Source organism: Crassostrea angulata, chromosome 2, assembly GCF_025612915.1.
Source record: "Crassostrea angulata isolate pt1a10 chromosome 2, ASM2561291v2, whole genome shotgun sequence".
Taxonomy (NCBI): domain Eukaryota; kingdom Metazoa; phylum Mollusca; class Bivalvia; order Ostreida; family Ostreidae; genus Magallana; species Magallana angulata.
Genome location: NC_069112.1, coordinates 23,686,126 through 23,704,567, shown reverse-complemented (window position 1 = coordinate 23,704,567; position 18,442 = coordinate 23,686,126). Strand labels below are relative to the sequence as shown.

The 18,442-nt window shown below is 31.6% G+C and overlaps 1 pseudogene; it reads left to right on the top strand.

Annotated features, from left to right (window-relative positions):
- The first annotated feature begins 4,814 nt into the window (after positions 1-4,814).
- On the top strand, positions 4,815-14,913 carry LOC128174916 (uncharacterized; annotated as a pseudogene).
- The last annotated feature ends 3,529 nt before the right edge of the window (positions 14,914-18,442 follow it).

The window sequence follows — 18,442 nt, the reverse complement described above, 5'->3', positions numbered from 1 at the left end:
ATATCTTGTATATTCTGTTTTACTTACAGAGGTTTTCTCAAGTTGGACAAACAATCGACTTTTATTAGACATACACAAGCGAATAAAACCATGTCTAGACAAACAAAGCAGTAATATCCTGCCCGATATAACAAAGGCAGTTCAGAGTCTTTTCATATTTAACATGTATCTAGCAGATCTAGAATTAGGGCTTGAAATAATTAAAATTGAAACAAAATACGTATCTTAAACTGATTATTATATTAAATCATGTATTAATCGTTCATTGTTTTATTTTGTTTAATAACCGAATAAACATTGAGAAAAAAGAAAAGAAAGAACCCCGTTGTCGAACTTAGTTTATGTGAATGCGTGTTCTTTTACGAAAACAAATTCAAAATAAAAACAGTCATACATTGTACAATTGTTGGTTTTCGACTAAGTATCATTTAATCAAATAATAAATATCAATTCGAGAGAGAGAGAGAGAGAGAGAGAGAGAGAGAGAGAGAGAAAGGGTTTTCACCGATTAGTTTATAATAGGAAACAAACATACTTTTATATAGTTTTATGCAAAGAATTAGAGACAAGTACTGCGCTTCCCCTACAATTATTTTGAAACAAAAAAAATGAAACTATATAACGGGAATCTGAGTCCATTGGAGCGGTGTTGGTAATAGCGATCTGTGTTCAATTGAGCGAATATGTTTAAACTCGCAAACTTTGGGTGCAGATACCAGTTTCTCTACGGTGTGTGTTGACAATTTAAACCACCTGGAACACTTCCCTCTTTCCTATAAAAATGTTTTATATTAAAGATGCTTTAAGGTGGCTTAAGTGTATCTTAAAAGAAGTTTGGACATTAAGGACCTATAAGCTCTACCGTAAAGGTGACTCAAAGGTGGCTTAACCCTTTAACATTTTGGCATTTTTGAAACAAATTGTTAGGGCGATAACAAGGTTTCAAAAATGTTTTCTGAATGAGTTATGAACATCTAAAAATATATGTATCATATATGAAAACAAATGTATTGACGTGGAGATATCATGCATGACATAAAAATGGGGTTGCCATGGTAACATTTCGCGCATCGGCTGGAAAAAGAGCACAAACAACAACATTTTTTTCCTAAAATATTTTGCAAACTTGGTTTTTATCATATAGTTATTACAGAAAATTAAAAAAGATAAAACTAACCTGTTACACAAGTTGCCTTATCATTTATGTTTTCACAGATAATATATTTTATATTGTAAACATTGAGACACTGTAAATTTTTGTTTGCTTAGCATCTCCTCCTATTGGCCAAATTTTGAAGTTTTTTTCAATTTGAAAATATTTCTTCTATTTTTTAAAACTTGTTTAGGATAATCAAGAAGAAATAATTAGCTACAAATTTCTAGAGACACTTTAGTTGTGCAGATTAGTTTTTGAGTGGTTACCATTCAGAGAGACAGAGAGGTGTGATTTTTTTAACAAAAAGATATCTTCCGCTTTAAATGTTACTTAAATAAGCACACTTTCAAGTATGATTTACACACACACACAGAAACACACGTAAGTATATATATATATATATATATATATATATATATATATATATATATATATATATATATATATATATATATATATATATATATATATATATATACCTGACTTATGCATTTGGTAGACCGATTGTATTATTTTATCTTTATTAGGGAGACCAGTAGATTAGGGAGACATATTTTGGTCTCCGTATTATTTTGACCTTGTCTAAAATGTAATTGGCTTATCTTTAAATGAATGAACGGTGTGTCTTTGCCTAAAATGCATTAATGTGTCTATTATTTGACATCCAATAGTTGCCTTTTGTCTATATTTTTTCGTAAAAAGGAATTCAATCTGCCTCCATTGTATAATTAGCAATGACTATTTTTCTGCATTTAGGAGACCAACGAAAACTTGCAATATTGCAAGAAATCTAACATATATAATTTGTTTAGCCTTTAATTATTCTAAATGAACTTGTTTTCAAAATACTTTTTCACTTTTTTTGTATAAAGCCTAACTAGAAAAAAAGTCGTTAATTTCTTGACCATGTTTGAACATTTGGCAAGTGCTCTCCGCCATTTGTTCCGAGTACTCTCGGAACGTCTCGGGTTAAAACAATGGACCTTTTAACGCCAGCGTGTTGCCTTTTAGGAATCAAAGCCATTTTATGGTAAGTACTTTTGATAATCCTACTACAATTGAACAATTACTAATGTTTTTATGAAGTTTTTTTTAAATATTCAAATAAAATAGGGCGATAATGTGTTCAACTTGACTATTTTACACCAATTGTTGATTAATCTTCGAGGACATTCGAAACGAAGTTAACAATAAAAGCATGATATTCATTCCACTGTACGTTTGATGTAATATGTAATTCAAGGATTTATCAGTACCTTCTCCGAAGCAAAAGTCGTCCCCATTCAAATAAGTTCACTTCAGCAGCCGTCCAAATTATGATCCCAATTAGTATAGGCCTAGCAGTATTTTTCCCCAACTGGTAAATAGTTCTTATGTGTATTTCTTATCAAAAAATACTTCGTAAAATAACCAGAATGTCCATAATTGTTCAGTATTAACAAATGATTAAACCCATTTAGCAAAACTGCAGTCATAAAAGTTTCAAAACACGCTGTAAACATCGCTAACTTTTAATCCGATTTTCCTCTGTTTTTTCTAAAACATCGTTATTTTGTGGTATACAGTACAGTACTGTAAATGGGACAAGTTTTTTATTACACACACAAGACTGATATAAAAGTAAAAGGTAAATGTTATGAAATATTTCAAACAGAAAAATACATTCTCAATTTAAAAGGGGATGTTGATAAATTCTTAATAATGTAATACTTTTATGACCAGTGTTGAAGGTGTTTATTTCAGGGAAAAAGACTTGTTCTAATAACTAAATATAGGAATATTATACATATATCTATATTGTGAAGTCAATTAGATTCTATTCAATTAAAGACTAGCTCTTTGATTTTCCATTATGATAATAAATTCAGATATCATGATGTATACAACATAAGATTTCTCCCAACTGCATGAAATTGTCGATACAATTTTCCCAATTCCAAAAAAAATGGCATTTTCAAAATAAAAAAAGGCTGAAAAATCCCTGTAATTGTATAGCTAGTTTATTGAAAATGGACAGAAAAGTTAACCGAAGTTTAGAATGTCGCTTTATGTAAATAGATCGACATGAAGAATTTTCTATATTACAGTTATATGTACCAGTAATATTGTTTTGAATTAATTATGTACGTAATGTAGATATATGTACATGTACCCCTTGTTACCTAACTGAATTAAAAGCAAATTAAGATCAGTTGCTCTTTTTCACTTGTATAGATAGCCGACTATTCTATGTACGAATTGACTTATTATAGGTAAGATAGTCAGGCCTCCATGTTTACAACCGGGATGCTCACCCCACATTTACAATTGTGACCCACATTTACAAATGTGACATATCATAGTATCACTCTCGTTTGGCTTTTCGGATATTATCAGGTTTGTAAATTTTGGGCTTTTGATGATTAATAATAATGTAAACAATGTGTCTGCAGATTCCCGTTGGGATGAGTGTGATCTGTTGACCTGGCAAAACATGTATGTCTTGATTACACAGCGTTGTGCACATGTGCTCTCAAGAACATTCAATCCAGAAGCATGACCAATGTAGCAACACTTTTAAAACTACTTTTTGATACTTGTATTAATTTTAATGTTTATGCGCACCCGGGGCGCCCTTCCCCCTGTAATTGTTGATTTATTAGAATAACATGACATGTTTCATACATGATAGCATTAGAAATGGTCGATGGTTGTAAATATTTTGTTGTTTACCAATTTAATGTATGTTCTCACTAGAACATGCACATATGATATATGGTAGACTATTATCACATTCAACTCTCTCTTTCTCTCTCTCTCTCTCTCTCTCTCTCTCTCTCTACAGCAGTGATTCATCTTATGACCTTTAAAAATCATGCACCTGCACTCTTGCGAGTATACAAAATGTTGTAAAATGTTCGTACTATATATTGTTCGTGCATTCCACTGCGATGATTTGGATCGCATTCAGTCGCGTCTGAATAGTGTGCATGTCCACTATTTTTAAGGAGACTTGATGCAAGCACTAAAACGCATGCAACAAATGCGAGACCTCATGCAATATATGAGAGAGCTCGTGCGAATCTAAAAAATTCCAATCGTAAAGAGTTGTAAAGTGCTCGTACACCAATTGTGAATGGGGCTTAACGTAGATGTTTATGAATCCAAAAGTTTTCTTTGCATATAAACAATGCTTTCACACAGGTGCTTGTGGTTTTAATGTAGGTTTTGGAGTTATTAGCACAACCAGTCATATCAGTGGAGATTTTCTCCTGCAGGAGAAACATTAAAAGGACAGGATGGGGAGGAGAGATTGAAGACAAGCACAGAAAACAAAATATTTATCTATAAATATAATGGAAAAGAACTTTGGTAATACGATTTATACATATTTACATGAAGCTGGAGGTATGTAGCTTCTGATGTGAAAAAAAAATCGAAGCAACGTTTATCCAAATTTTTTTTTTCAGACCAGGAGATACAGACCTGCAGCTAAATGTAATATTTTAACATTTATGTATGGCAGTAATGTTTCTAGAAATAACTATAAACAATTGTAATTAAGTCAAGCAAAAATACCAGTAATTATATGCTGCTTATTTAAGGTTTGATTTCTTTTTATGTACACTGTAGTATTGATGCTGTCAGGAGTGAACAACCATACATGTATCTGCCAGGTTGTAAATGATGGCAAGGACGATGCAAACTCCACCATAAACTCAGAGTGTTTAATGGAAGGGAATACCTATGATTGTTTGCTAAGAGAGACATTGTGGTTGGGGAAGAGATACTTCATGTATATGACTATGGTTGTGATGGGAAAAGCTTGCGGTGGCGCAGCAAGGTAGGAAAATGGTTGGATTAATTATACACAAAAAATAATTATTAAGAGAGAGTTTAGTGATTTACAATCAGGCTTTGGATATCTTGTTATCTGGCTTTGGTTTTGTTTTTGCATTTTTTCGTACATTGATTTGTTTTAAACTAAGGCAAAAAAAAAAAATATGTGTGTTTCCTATTTCATCAAATTTTAAAATAGGGTAGGTAGGTCGGCTTTTTTTTTTTTTTTCTTTTTTTTTTTAAATGAGCTTTTAAGTGTTCCCCTTTCCTAGCATTTGATTTTTCTATACAATAAGAAAACGTATTTTACAGGTGGAGCAATTGTGGATAGTGAGAACTGTTACAGAATTAAAGCTTTTTTAAATCTAAGGTTAATTTGGAATGTATTCAAAGATTTTATTTTCAAGTAAATAGAAAATATAAATATGACAGCCACTATAAATTAATAGAGTATAATACTCATTACCACAAATATATACCAAATATATTATATATTAGTTATTAGTTCTATTTTCCTGGTCAACTGACAAAACAGTGAATAATAATATCGTAACTGTAAGTGTTGAATTCAAAAACAGAGGAAATTCTGGTTGATCAGACGAGAGCCTTAGAATTTAATCTTTTCAATATTTTAAAAAGAAAAATGAATACATAATTAATGGTTTAAGACTAATTTTAAAAATTTCATTAGCAATTGAACTACAGCATTTTAAAATCATATTTATATAATGTGAATGATTGTAGGGCCTATTCAGAGACATACGATGTCTGCAGTCTCCACACCCAGAAATAAAAAAAAAAAACTTTGCCTCTGCTTTTTTCTTGTACATCTTTATATTAATTTATAACACATCACTGTCCTATGAAACTATTTATTGCATTGATAATTTAGCTAAAATAACCAAGGATAACTTTCATCCATGCTGTCAATCTGCACTTAGAAATCTTTAAAACGCTTTGATAAGTGGTGTTTTCTATTGAATTGTTACAAGCGTTTTTTGAACTCTGATTTGTAAAGACTCTATTGTTTAAACCAATTACGGTTGGTAATCTGGATTTGGAATAAAAAGTGTTAGGGTCGGCGCATAAAAAAAAGGGTCGGTCGGGAAACCGGAAACACACATATTTTTTTTTTTGGCCTAATCTAAAAAATAGGTTTTTCTCAAGAATTTAAAAAGTATCAGAATAGATAATTTATATGTTTTTATTGAAAAACAAGCCTAAAACTTCTGTTAGTGTTGTTAAATAGGTTAAAAATCGTGATCAATTAATCAGCAGAATTGGTTGTCTCTTGCCAACTGATGATCGGTCAATAATCGAATCGGTAACAAATTATATTAAATTCAATAATATGGGGCACTAAATTTTATGCTATGTATAATCTAAAATATATAAGTGCTATTTTCACTTCCTTTTAAAAGCTTATAAGACTTTTGCTGTATTTTTATTAAGTAGAATGTTACACATCTTTTGAGATTGAAGAAAACCCCCGGCTCACAACAGTTTTCATTTCATTCAATACAGATTAGAAAACAAAATGATAGGTATAATATTGATGTAATAAACCCAGACTGAGTATAATTGATTATAAAATCTAAAATCGATTATGATAAATCGACAACCTTTTCAGCTGATCATTGATTGAAATTCAATCATCGTGACAACACTAGCCCCTGTTCATGTACATGTTTTTACCGGTACTAGTTTTGATTGATTTCAGAAAAGGCTGTGATCCTTTTGATTTTGGTAATGGTTTTGTTAGGTTTTATTTCACTTTATTTTGTTTATAGTTGTTTGATTTTCTTTCAATTTTAACATTATATACAGTTCTTGTGCTGACCTGAATAGATTTATTTTGTTTTCATTATCAAGCACTATTAAATTAAAAGCTTGAAAGAGGTGTCCAGTTGTGCAGTGGACAATGCACCTGCTTATCACCACTGCGACCCAAGTTTAATCCCCATGATCGACAGTTGTTGTATATGATAGGGTACATTGGTCGCCTGCTTGGACACGTGGGTTTTCTCCAGTCACCCCAACTTCTTCCCACATCATGACCCACTCGCGCTAACACCCATGCCAACAAAAAGCTATTAATATAAGTTAGTGTGCATTGTGAATCTGTCACTAATGTGGAGAGTCTCCTTTGCAGAACAAAATTGTTTTTTGTTAGATAAATTACAAAATCTGTTTCTGTAGTAAATATGTATATTTTGCAAATTGTTTACAGAATGTACTTCTTGAAAAATATACATTTACATAGAATTATCAGATTTGGTAGGTTAGTTAATTTAAGCATCAATCTGAATTGGAATTCATTTTTCACTGAATATTGGTACAGTCTTGTTTTTGTACCATGGCTGAAAATTTTGATTTAGTCAGTGGTCTGTTGTCAGATTTATAAAAAAGAAAAATCAATTACCAAATGTGGTAAACTAATAATTGATGAATGTTTATGAAAGAAAATTTTCTATATTGTTTTAATTTCTTTCAGTTCCCTCTGATGTGGATTCTGACCCATTTAGTGTATCAAACTACTCGCCAAGTTCTGATTCTGAATCAGATGAAAATAAGAAGGTTTTGGGTAATGTTATTATTTAAAGAATAATTTTGCATCTGCAGTCCATTTTCACTTTCCAAAAAATACCTGAAAGAACAAGAGGCTGAGAGCCCAGTCATTTTAATTCAGACTAAAGTAAATCCATTTATATTAACTAGATATACTTTGAAATGTAGTTGTGTATAACAATCTACATGTTGATCTGGTCTCCCTAATGCTGTGATAATGCATTAGATTTACATGATATGAGTTGAATGTACTGGATGTAATATATTTGTAACAGTTATATTTATTTTGTTTAATCATTAGGAATAAAATTTTCAATGATTTAAAAAAGTAAACGTAGAAGCTTGTATTTACAATACAATATATTGGTATTTTTACAGAGTCCACCCCAAATTCATTGAGAGCTAGCCGCAACACAATGGAAAAACAGGGCATCTTGACCCTCAGAGAAAACAGTGAGCATTTTGAAGCAGGTAAATGAATTTAATTCAATGTTGCAATGTTATTATGTTTTTAAGCAAGAAACATTAATACAGTCAGTGGGGTAGCTAGACCTGAAACGAAGTGCATGCTTAAAATGGCAGGGGGTGTGGGGGCCCCCAGTGGGTCCAGGACAAAGCCCAGGGGGCGAAAGCCCCCGGAAGCTCATGGATTCTGACGATTTTTAACACCAAAAATTAAAGCAGAAATCGAAAGGAATGCTTACTATTTAAGCCTATTTTTAGGCAGTTAAAATTGTTTTGGTTATAGTTTAGGCATAAAATAAAATCACAAAACTTATTAAAAGTTAAAAGAAGAATTTTTTTTTGACATTTGCCTTTGACCCACTCAAAGCTTTTATTCTTAAGTTCATTTTCACATAGTTTATGGTAATGACTATCTCAATAAAACTGTGATATTCTATCGGGGAAATTTAAAATGTGTAAAACTAAGTTCAATTGCAAAATAAATATTTGCCTTTTTAGGTACATGCATTGTGTACTGTTTTTTTAATATGGTACTTTAAGACCATATTGCGTGGCTATATTTGGTGCTTAATACGTCTTTGTTTAGCATTGATTTCGAATAAAGTAGGACCGACTGACGGAAACGGGTTGATGGAATAACTAAGTATGGACCTTAATACTTGAAATCTTTTTTTTTATTTTTTTTTCTTTATTTATTTTTTTACTGATTTTTCCCCCAAATGATGTGCATGCTCAGGCATATAAGCATACATGGTAGCTACGCCACTGACAGTGTACAATTTACTACTCAATTCTAAGATTGCTCGTGATCTTGGGGCTTGGTCTCCTTAATGCTGTGATAATGCATTTGAATTCCATGATATGAGTGGAATGTAATGGATGTAATATATTTGTTATACTTATAAGTACATGTATAAGTCATTAGGAATAAGTTTTGCAAAGAGATAAAGAAGTAAACTTAGAGGCATGTATTTATGATACAATATATTGGTACTTTTTTACAGAGCCCACCCCAGTTTCATTGAGATCTAGCTGCAACACAATGGAAAAACAGGACAGCTTGACCCTAAGGTAAAGCAGTGAGCGGAGGTTGACAATGGTTTTCGAGGGGTGTCAATTTCAATAGATACCCTCCCAAACAGGCACTATTCATTTTATTTTGCTGAATGTCTTATTTCTAAAGAAAATTTTACTGCTTTTATTTAGAAATGAAGTAAATTCTACGACAAACCGTACGCTCATAATTTAAGCGCATACATTAACAGTTCGTTGTGTTACCAATTGCCAAGTGTGTTGCTAACGCTGAGGGTAATAGAACGGATTACCAACTGCGTCTAAACCAATCAGATTTCAGTATTTAACATTTAACATGAAAGTATAATAAAATTGTTTGTCTGGTCTCCCTAATGCTGTGATAATGCATTAGATTTCCATGATATTAGTGGAATGTAATGGATGTAATATATTTGTTATATTTATTTTTATTAATCATTAGGAATAAACTTAGCAATGATATAAAGAAGTAAACTTAGAGACTTGAAATTGCAATACAATATATTGGTACTTTTTACAGAGTCCACCCCAAATTCATTGAGATCTAGCCGCAACACAATGGGAAAACGGGACATGTTGACCCACAGAGAAAACACTGAGTATTTTGAACAAGGTAAATGAATTAAACTAAATGTTGCAATGTTATTATGTGATCCTGGGGCTTGGTCTCCTTAATGCTGGGATAATGTATTTGATTTCCATGATATGAGTGGAATGTAATGGATGTACCGGTAATATATTTGTAATATTTATTTTAATTAGTCATAAGGAATAAAATTTGCAATGATTTAAAAAGTAAATGTTGAAGCTTGTATTTACAATACAATATATTAGTACTTTTATACAGAGTCCACCACAGATTTATTGAGAGCTAGCCGCAACGCAATGGAAAAACAGGACATCTTGAACCTCAGAGAAAACAGTGAGCATTTTGAATAAAGTAAATGAATTAGAATCAAAGTTGCAACGTTATTATGTATAACAATTAACATGTTTGTCTGGTCTCCCTAATGCTGTGATAATGCATTTGATTTCCATGATATGAGTGGAATGTAATGGATGTAATAAATTCTCCTATATGTAATAATATTCCTAAATATAAATACACTGTGTTAGAGTAAAATCCCAAGAGATCCGAATATCAACATGGTGTGTAACTTTGAAGCGAGCAAAAAAGTGTTGAATCCTTTAATAATATGAATTAGATATTTAGATGAAAAGTATTTACAGCCTCAGAATGGTTTGTTATGAATAACTTGACTGTTATTTTCAATACAACTTCATTATTTTTCTCAAAAATCGATTCAGAGCGATTCTGCAATTTTCTGCTACATTACGGGTATATGGGAGGCATTCCTGTCAGATTATTATAACTAAGCAGAGTGAAGTGAAATTAATAGCATTATTGTAGGCTTAAAGCTTGGTTATGTAATTGTAAACAATACGGTGCGTCGATGTAGTAAATGTCCGATATCATATGCAATGTCAACCCGTGCACGCACGGGTCAAAGTCTAGTAAGAATAATTAATTTTGACTTGTGAAAGAAAGTAATCATTTTAAGATTGATAAAGCCACAAAAGGGGCAACTTTTTCTTTAAAAGATTTCTTGTTTTAAACTTTATTTATGCAATAACGATTCTTTGATCTTTTGCAGTTCCATACCATTGTTTTCCCTCTCTCAGTTCCTATGATGAAAGAAGTCAACTTGATAGGTTTGTTTCAATCTATTTTGTGAATGTTTTTCTTGTTTGATAATAGGTTAGTCATACATATGTAGCTGCAACAATGTAGCCCTCTCCGATTTTTTATAACTGATGTTTACTCCCCCCCTCCCCCCCCCCCCAAAAAAAAAAAAAAAAAACAGGAGAGGGCGACATTATTGCAGCTAGGTGTTAGGCTTCAGGCTTTTGAATGACAATGTATAGATGGAGTTATTTCCTTGTGACTTGTGACAGAGGCTGTAGTGCACAATTCCATTTGACTTTCAAGAAATGTTCAGATAGTAATGAAAATGTAAAGTGTTTAATTACATTTGCTGAGTACCACTTTCAATACTGTAAAAGAGATCATTTACATGTAAGGGAAAATTTACACTTAAGCTTAAAACTGGGTAAAATACCCCCACATTTGCATATGGGCAGTGCTTTAGTGTGGTAAATCACTGTGTATGTATTTCTTTTTTTTTTTTTTCTTCATTAAATAATTTTTGTATTTGTATACAATTTTGAAATTTTATCTAAAAGGGTCAGTGTCGGAGTTACATGTGCACAATCCTAAAGGTCCAAGTACAGCACCTGAATCACATTAGACTGAAGAAGATTTGATGTCCAATCCCTGCGAGAGTGGAAATGCAAATGCATCGGATGTTACACCACAAGGTGATCAGTCTTTTTTTTTATTTGTGTGAATCTGTGTGTGGTAGTGGTGGGGGGGGGGGGGGGGGGGGGGGGGGGTAATAGAAGTCATATTATTGAAATGATAAAAACTTTTCTCAATAATTTTCTTTCTTTATTTAAGATGACAATGGTACATTGATTTGCATCGTTTAATAATTAAAACCCATCCATAATGTTTTCTCTTTTCATTACGTTTTATGCATGCCTGTCCTTAGTATTTGCAAAGTAAGATATTCATGATATTGTTATTACAGAGTGCTCCTTTGAGATCGAAGATGATAATGGAACTAAAGTTCTTGCAAGCCCAGTTGCAGCCAAGAAGACTAAAAGCAGCTCAGGTGATATATCTTTGTTGCTTGGTCTATCTATCCACAATTTGATGAATTAGCAATTTTTAGATCATCTGAGTTTATTGCTATCGGTTTTCGTCCGTTATCGTGCATCATGCCTTAACAATTTTTACATTTTTAACTTCTTCTTAAAAACTACAGGGCTGATTATTACCATTTTTGATGTGAGGCATCTCTATGGTAAGAGGAATCTAAATTGTAAAATTCATGGCTCTACTACCCCCGGGGCGCCACATGTGGGGCCAAATTTGCCAAAAAAGAGCCAAATTTTAAAAAATATTCTTCTCTACTCCCACACATGTTAGGAAAAAACTGGTTGCATAGTTATAATGTCCATGAAGCCCTCTACATAAATTGTGAAATTCATGGCCCCTGGGTCAGGGGTTCAGGCTCTAGAATGGGGCCAGTATGGCCATATAGTATATATGTATTTAATCTTAGAAAATCTTCTTCTCTACCCCATATATATTTGTTAAAACTAAATGCATGATTATGATGTCCATATTGTGAAATTCATGACTTCTGGGTCAGGGGTTCAGGCTCTAGGGTGGGGCCAATATGGCCATATAGTAAAAATGTATTAAATCTTAGAAAATCTTCTTTTCTACTCCCATATAAATATATATATATATCTGGTTATAAAGTCCATGAAGCCCTCTACCAAAATTGTGAAGTTTATGACCCCTGGGTCAGGGGTTCAGGCTCTAGGGTGGGGCCAATATGGCCATATAGTAAAATGTTTTAAATCTTAAAAAATCTTTTTCTCTACTCCCACACATGTGGGCAAAAAACTGAATACATGGTTACGATGTCCACTAACTCCTCTACCTAAATTGTAAAATTCATGGCCCCTGGGTCAGGGGTTCAGGACATGAGAGGGGGGGGGGAGGCAATATACTGTGAAATCATTTAATTTCATGGGGGCCAATTTTCGTGGATTGTGGGATTTTTGCTTATTCGTGGGGACGTAATTTCGTGGATGCGTCGGTTTTGCGTCGGTTTTCAATTTCAGAAGGAAAACTAAACCTTTTATAATTAGTTTTCGTGGAGGATGTAAATTCGTGGGTGAGAGGTACCCACGAATACCACGAAAAATGAGCCACCTCGAATTTTAATGATTCCACAGTAGTGTTAATGCATATAATGTTAAAACATTTTCTTCTCTATTCTCACACATCTGTATAAAAAACTGACCTATAATTATGTTTACCAGGAAGTCCTCTGCTGAAATTTTAATTTTCATGTCCCCTGGAGTATGGGTTTTAACTCTAGGGCAGGGCCAAAATGGATGTATAGGTGTTATTGCATATAATGTTAAAAAATTATCCTTTTTACTCCCACACACCTGAAAGGAAACTGAATTCATGATTTTGTAGACCCAATCTTTTAAGTTTTTTGCCAAAATTGTAGGTTTCACAGTTCTTTTTGAAAGATTTCAGGCAGGGAGGTGGCCGTCATTACTAATTTATAATTTTTCTACTCCAGAATAAAACCTAATTAATTAAATGCATATATGAGACTCCTCGACAAGTTTGTGTATGGGTTCTATGCTACTCAGGTGACCGTTACAGGAATGGAAACAAATTTCTCATGGAGATTTATAATGTGAAATGTTTACATCTTTTCACCATTCGGAACCCACTTGAAATACCTCATACAATTTTTCAATTATGTCATCCAGGCTATTTCATGGCCGATGCAATGCAAAATCCCTATAGGCTTTCTATTTTGGGTTGTGTATTGAAGCCTAAAGCGGTAGAGGGGGCATTTCAAAACAGATAATCTTGACATATAAGTGGATGAATGTAGTTCGAGCATGAATGTATTTATGAAAATCAAAATATTCAGCAAGAAGTAGTGGAAGCAAAAACCATACAGAGTATACAGAGTATGGTATGCCTTGAATCTATACATAGGTATTATCCTTTTTACATGAATATGTAACAATATAATAATTCTGATTGTTCATATCATTTTTAAAATCTTTTCAAGGTAAAAGAGAAATCCAGGAGTTTTTGGAAAAACATGAAATGTATTCATTGGAACAGCTTGATGAGAGGACCAAACTTTTGAAGATTAGATCTAAAATCTTCAACGAGAGAAAAACAACAAGACTTAGGACATTTAAAAAATGAAATGAAATCAATGAAAAAGCAAACATGAATCTCATCATTTTACATGTAATGTAACTGTAATGTAACAACAAGACGTAGGGCATGTATGATAATTTATTTTTAGCTCACCGAGACGAAGTTCGGGGGAACTTATGCTATACTGCTGGCGTCGGCGTCCGGACCTGGTAAAAGTTTTTGTCGCAGGTCCTGTATCTTAGTTATTTCTTGTCCTATCTTCACCAAACGTGCATGGATGATGCATCTGGACCTTTTTATGAACTTGAAAAACTTGGATGCTGAATCTGGGCAATGAATTTTAGATGCTCGAGGTTAAGGTTTTTGGAACAGGTTAAAGTTTGTGGCCTTTGATAGCAATTTCTAAATTACTACTGATCCAAACTTGCATGGATGATGCATCTTAAGATACTGATGCACCTGAAAGGCTTGTATGCTGAATCTTAGCCATAGGTTTCGGATGCTGGATGAGGTTATGTTTTTTGGAACAGGTCATATATTAAATTTATTTAGTACTATTTCAAACTTGCATAGTTGATTTAACTATAATATAAATGAATTGCAAAGGTAGCTTCAGATGCAGAGCCTGATCTTCATAATCAAGGATGCTAAAAAATATATCTTAGTAATTACTTGTCCTAACTTAACCAAACTTGAATTGATGATGCGTCTTATGATACTGATGCATCTGGCAGGCTTGAATGCCGAATCTGAGTCATAGGTTTTGGATGCTGGATGAGGTTTAGTTATTTTGGAACAGGTCACATGATTTATAGACAATAGCTTGCATAGTTAATTTAACAATAATATAAATGAATCATAGAGGTAGCTTCAGTTTCAGATCCTGATCTCTATTATCAAGGATGTTTAAAAAGAATATCCTACCTCACTCTAACCTGATTGATAGATGTGTTTGTTGTTAAATGATATAACATGATTCATATGATATAGTATTGTCAGATTTGATACACTATTGTTTTATATAATACAATGTTATATCATATATTATATTATAAAAAGTAAGTAGGATATTGTATCAATATTGTTATGCATTATGATATGATATTGTATCATTATATTGTAATGTAAAGTATTTTTTATTATGATGCAATGTTGTATAATATGATAATGTATTATATACTATTTTATCACATGCTATTGTTTCATATTATATCATTATTGCCATATTTAATATGGTATAATATGATACAATATTGTATTGTAATATATAATATCTTATCACCTGATATGATATTGTATAAAATGATATTGGTTTATATAATATATTATTTTATCACATGAAATAGTATTATTTGATATTGGAATATATAATATTGTAACATATGATACGATATTGTATAAAGTGATATTGTATTATATAATATATTACTGTATCACATGATATTGTATCATATGATTTGATACAATGTTGAATCAAGTTATATTGTATCTTATGATACAAAATCATATTATGTATCAAATATGATATAATATCATACTTTAGTATACACTATAATATAATGTGTTACAAAATTGTGATGTATTATGTGATATGACATTGTATCATATATTATGATATTGTATTATGTGATCAAATGCAATAATGTATTTAACATGACACTATGTCATATCATATGTTACAATATCATATTGCATCATTATTGATTACAGTATTTTATTTTTATTATTATATGTGTGTATCTTATATTAATATATGAAATGAACATATGATTATTATACAATTTTTTAACATATGATATAGTAATATGATATTGTTTCGAAACAGTATCCATAGATATCCACGATCATTAACTATGATTTTCAGGTAATATGATAAAGGTGGTCTCATAAAGGTGATGCTTTATAAAGGTGATGCCTCGTCTCGGTACTTTGTAATCTGTGATTACCTTTGTTTCTTATAAGGCAAGAAAGTGGCCCCTAAACGTGATATGTATTGCAGACGACATCCTAATGTCTTTATGTTTGAACATTTTGAAATTTTTTTAGCTGCATAATCCTGTTCGTCCTTTAATATTTTTTATGCCATGCATTTGATCAGTCATTTTTGCTCCCAGAGTAACTTTTAAACTTTGTCAATTTTTTACATGTGTACTTATTATCAATGTTATTCATTAACATTTATGAATGAATGGTTCATTCAATACGTGATCTTTGATCACCTTTTTTTATTGTTATATATGAATTATGAAGAATATTAAGTAAATCAATTTTAAAAACTTTATTTTCTTGAAATGTATGAAATTTGAAATATGAAGGTTGAAAATAGATTATGAATATTTTGATTTCATAAATTTACAGATCCTTACATACATGATTTTGTTGCACAGAAAAAAATGAAATTGTTGTAATTGAACTGCAAGTTCACCAAAATAATGGACATGTTATGTACACTGAATTTTGAATGCAAATGATTGCTCTATTAATAAATTTGAAATGATTAATTGTTTAAACATTCAAAATTGAACTAATGTTTACACCCTGGTCCATAAATTATAAATGAAATCTATTTGAAATTAGTTTTGATGATTAGTAAAGTTTGTTCATGAACTTGAAATGTTTTTTTTTTCATTTATTAATGTGAAATTCTAAAACACATTAGGATACATGTAGAATGGATTGAATTGAGAATATAATCTTCAGTAGGGACGCAAATTTTAAATGCTACATATTTTCCCCATTTTCGCAAATTTTGTGACATGCGAAAAAAAACCGGACAGTGAAAATTAAAGGGCTTGCAAATCACGAATGTTATGGTAAAAAAAAGAATGGTCTACCTAAACCCTAATTAAGTAATATTAATAAAAATGTATTATCGGTATCCCATAGCCGCATAAGACAGTAGCAAATTATTAGAGGGACAATATAGTATATTTTTAAGGGCTAGTAGTAATGAAAAATTAAAACAAATGTGAGATTATTGCCATTCCACAGACCTCTAAATGACCATCTATGAATATTAAAAGTCCACACCATCAACTATGTGAGATATTAACAAAGCTTACATATACATGCACATGTACACAGTGACCTTGCATTATATCTTAATTCTATGTTGCGTGGCGATAAAAAATGATAGAGCACTTGCAAATTATGAAAATTATGGGAAAAAAGAATGGTCTACTTAAGCCATAAAAATATATATGAAAATATATGCACGGTCTCCTTAAGCCTTATGAGAGAGTAACAAAATATTAAGGAGACCATTTTTGCTGTATTTTTTTAAGGACAAGATATATTGAAAAATTAAAACACATGTAAAGTTATTTGAATCTTGAAGACCTCTAAATGACTATTTGCAATAAAAAATATGCACATATAAAAATTTTGTATATTGTCTCCCTAAACTACATTTTAGGGTATGGTCTCCTCAATGCCTAAATCAGATTTATATATATATATATATATATATATATATATATATATATATATATATATATATATATATATATCTGGTTGTACCGCGGCATTTGATTGGATAGATGCACATCACAAGAAACGCCGTAATGACGATGCATCAATGTCTAAAATGTACTAATCTGCTTTATGTTATGTTTGAATTTTGACCATATTAATGTCATTTGAAAAACTCAATCAATTTGTAGAGTAAATAACAAAAAATTAAATTCTAAGATATGAACTCAACATCTACCCAATTATGCTCGTATAACCTGGGTTGGAGCAATTTACGTGTAAACTGCTCCAACCCAGGAAATACGAATATAACTTGGGTAGAAATTGAGTTCATTTCTTAAATATATAGAATATATTCTATTGTGGCAGCATAATTTAAAAAAATTAACTTATAAAAATAAAAAAAAAAATATTATAAAAAAAAATAAAAAAAAACAGCACGTGAAGGCTATCAGTTTTATCATTCTACATAAATTAAAAAAAAACAATTTAACACATATAACATAAATACTTGAAATAAATGTTTTTGTGTAACTGACACACAATGCTTACATTTGGAGTTGCACTGAAGTTGTAAAATCATATATATATATATATATATATATATATATATATATATATATATATATATATATATATATATATATATATATATATATACTTAAAATCTCTCTTGCTTATTGGTAACACAGAGAACAACAATTCTTCATGTCTGAATTTCCAAAATAACAACATATCGAAGCTCAAAGTTTCCTTTTTCTGCCTTTGTCCTTGCCCAATCTTGAACGACTTTCCCGTCTGGAGAATGCCACTTTAGAAAACAGTTTCTTCTCTTTGAAGACAAAGTAGCACTTCACATTTCGAACAGTAATAGTGGGTCTTGGTACTTGGGACTTTCTGTCCAAGCATTGATGCTTCACCATTGCAGCATATACAGTCTCTCCGGTTTTCTGGGATCATCGGCAAGCACTGGTCAGCACTAGGTTGAGGACTGGGTGCAAGTTGGTGGTTCAAATCCAAGCCCATCAAATACATGGCAGGACTTTCACGATACGCAAGCTGGCCAAAGCTTG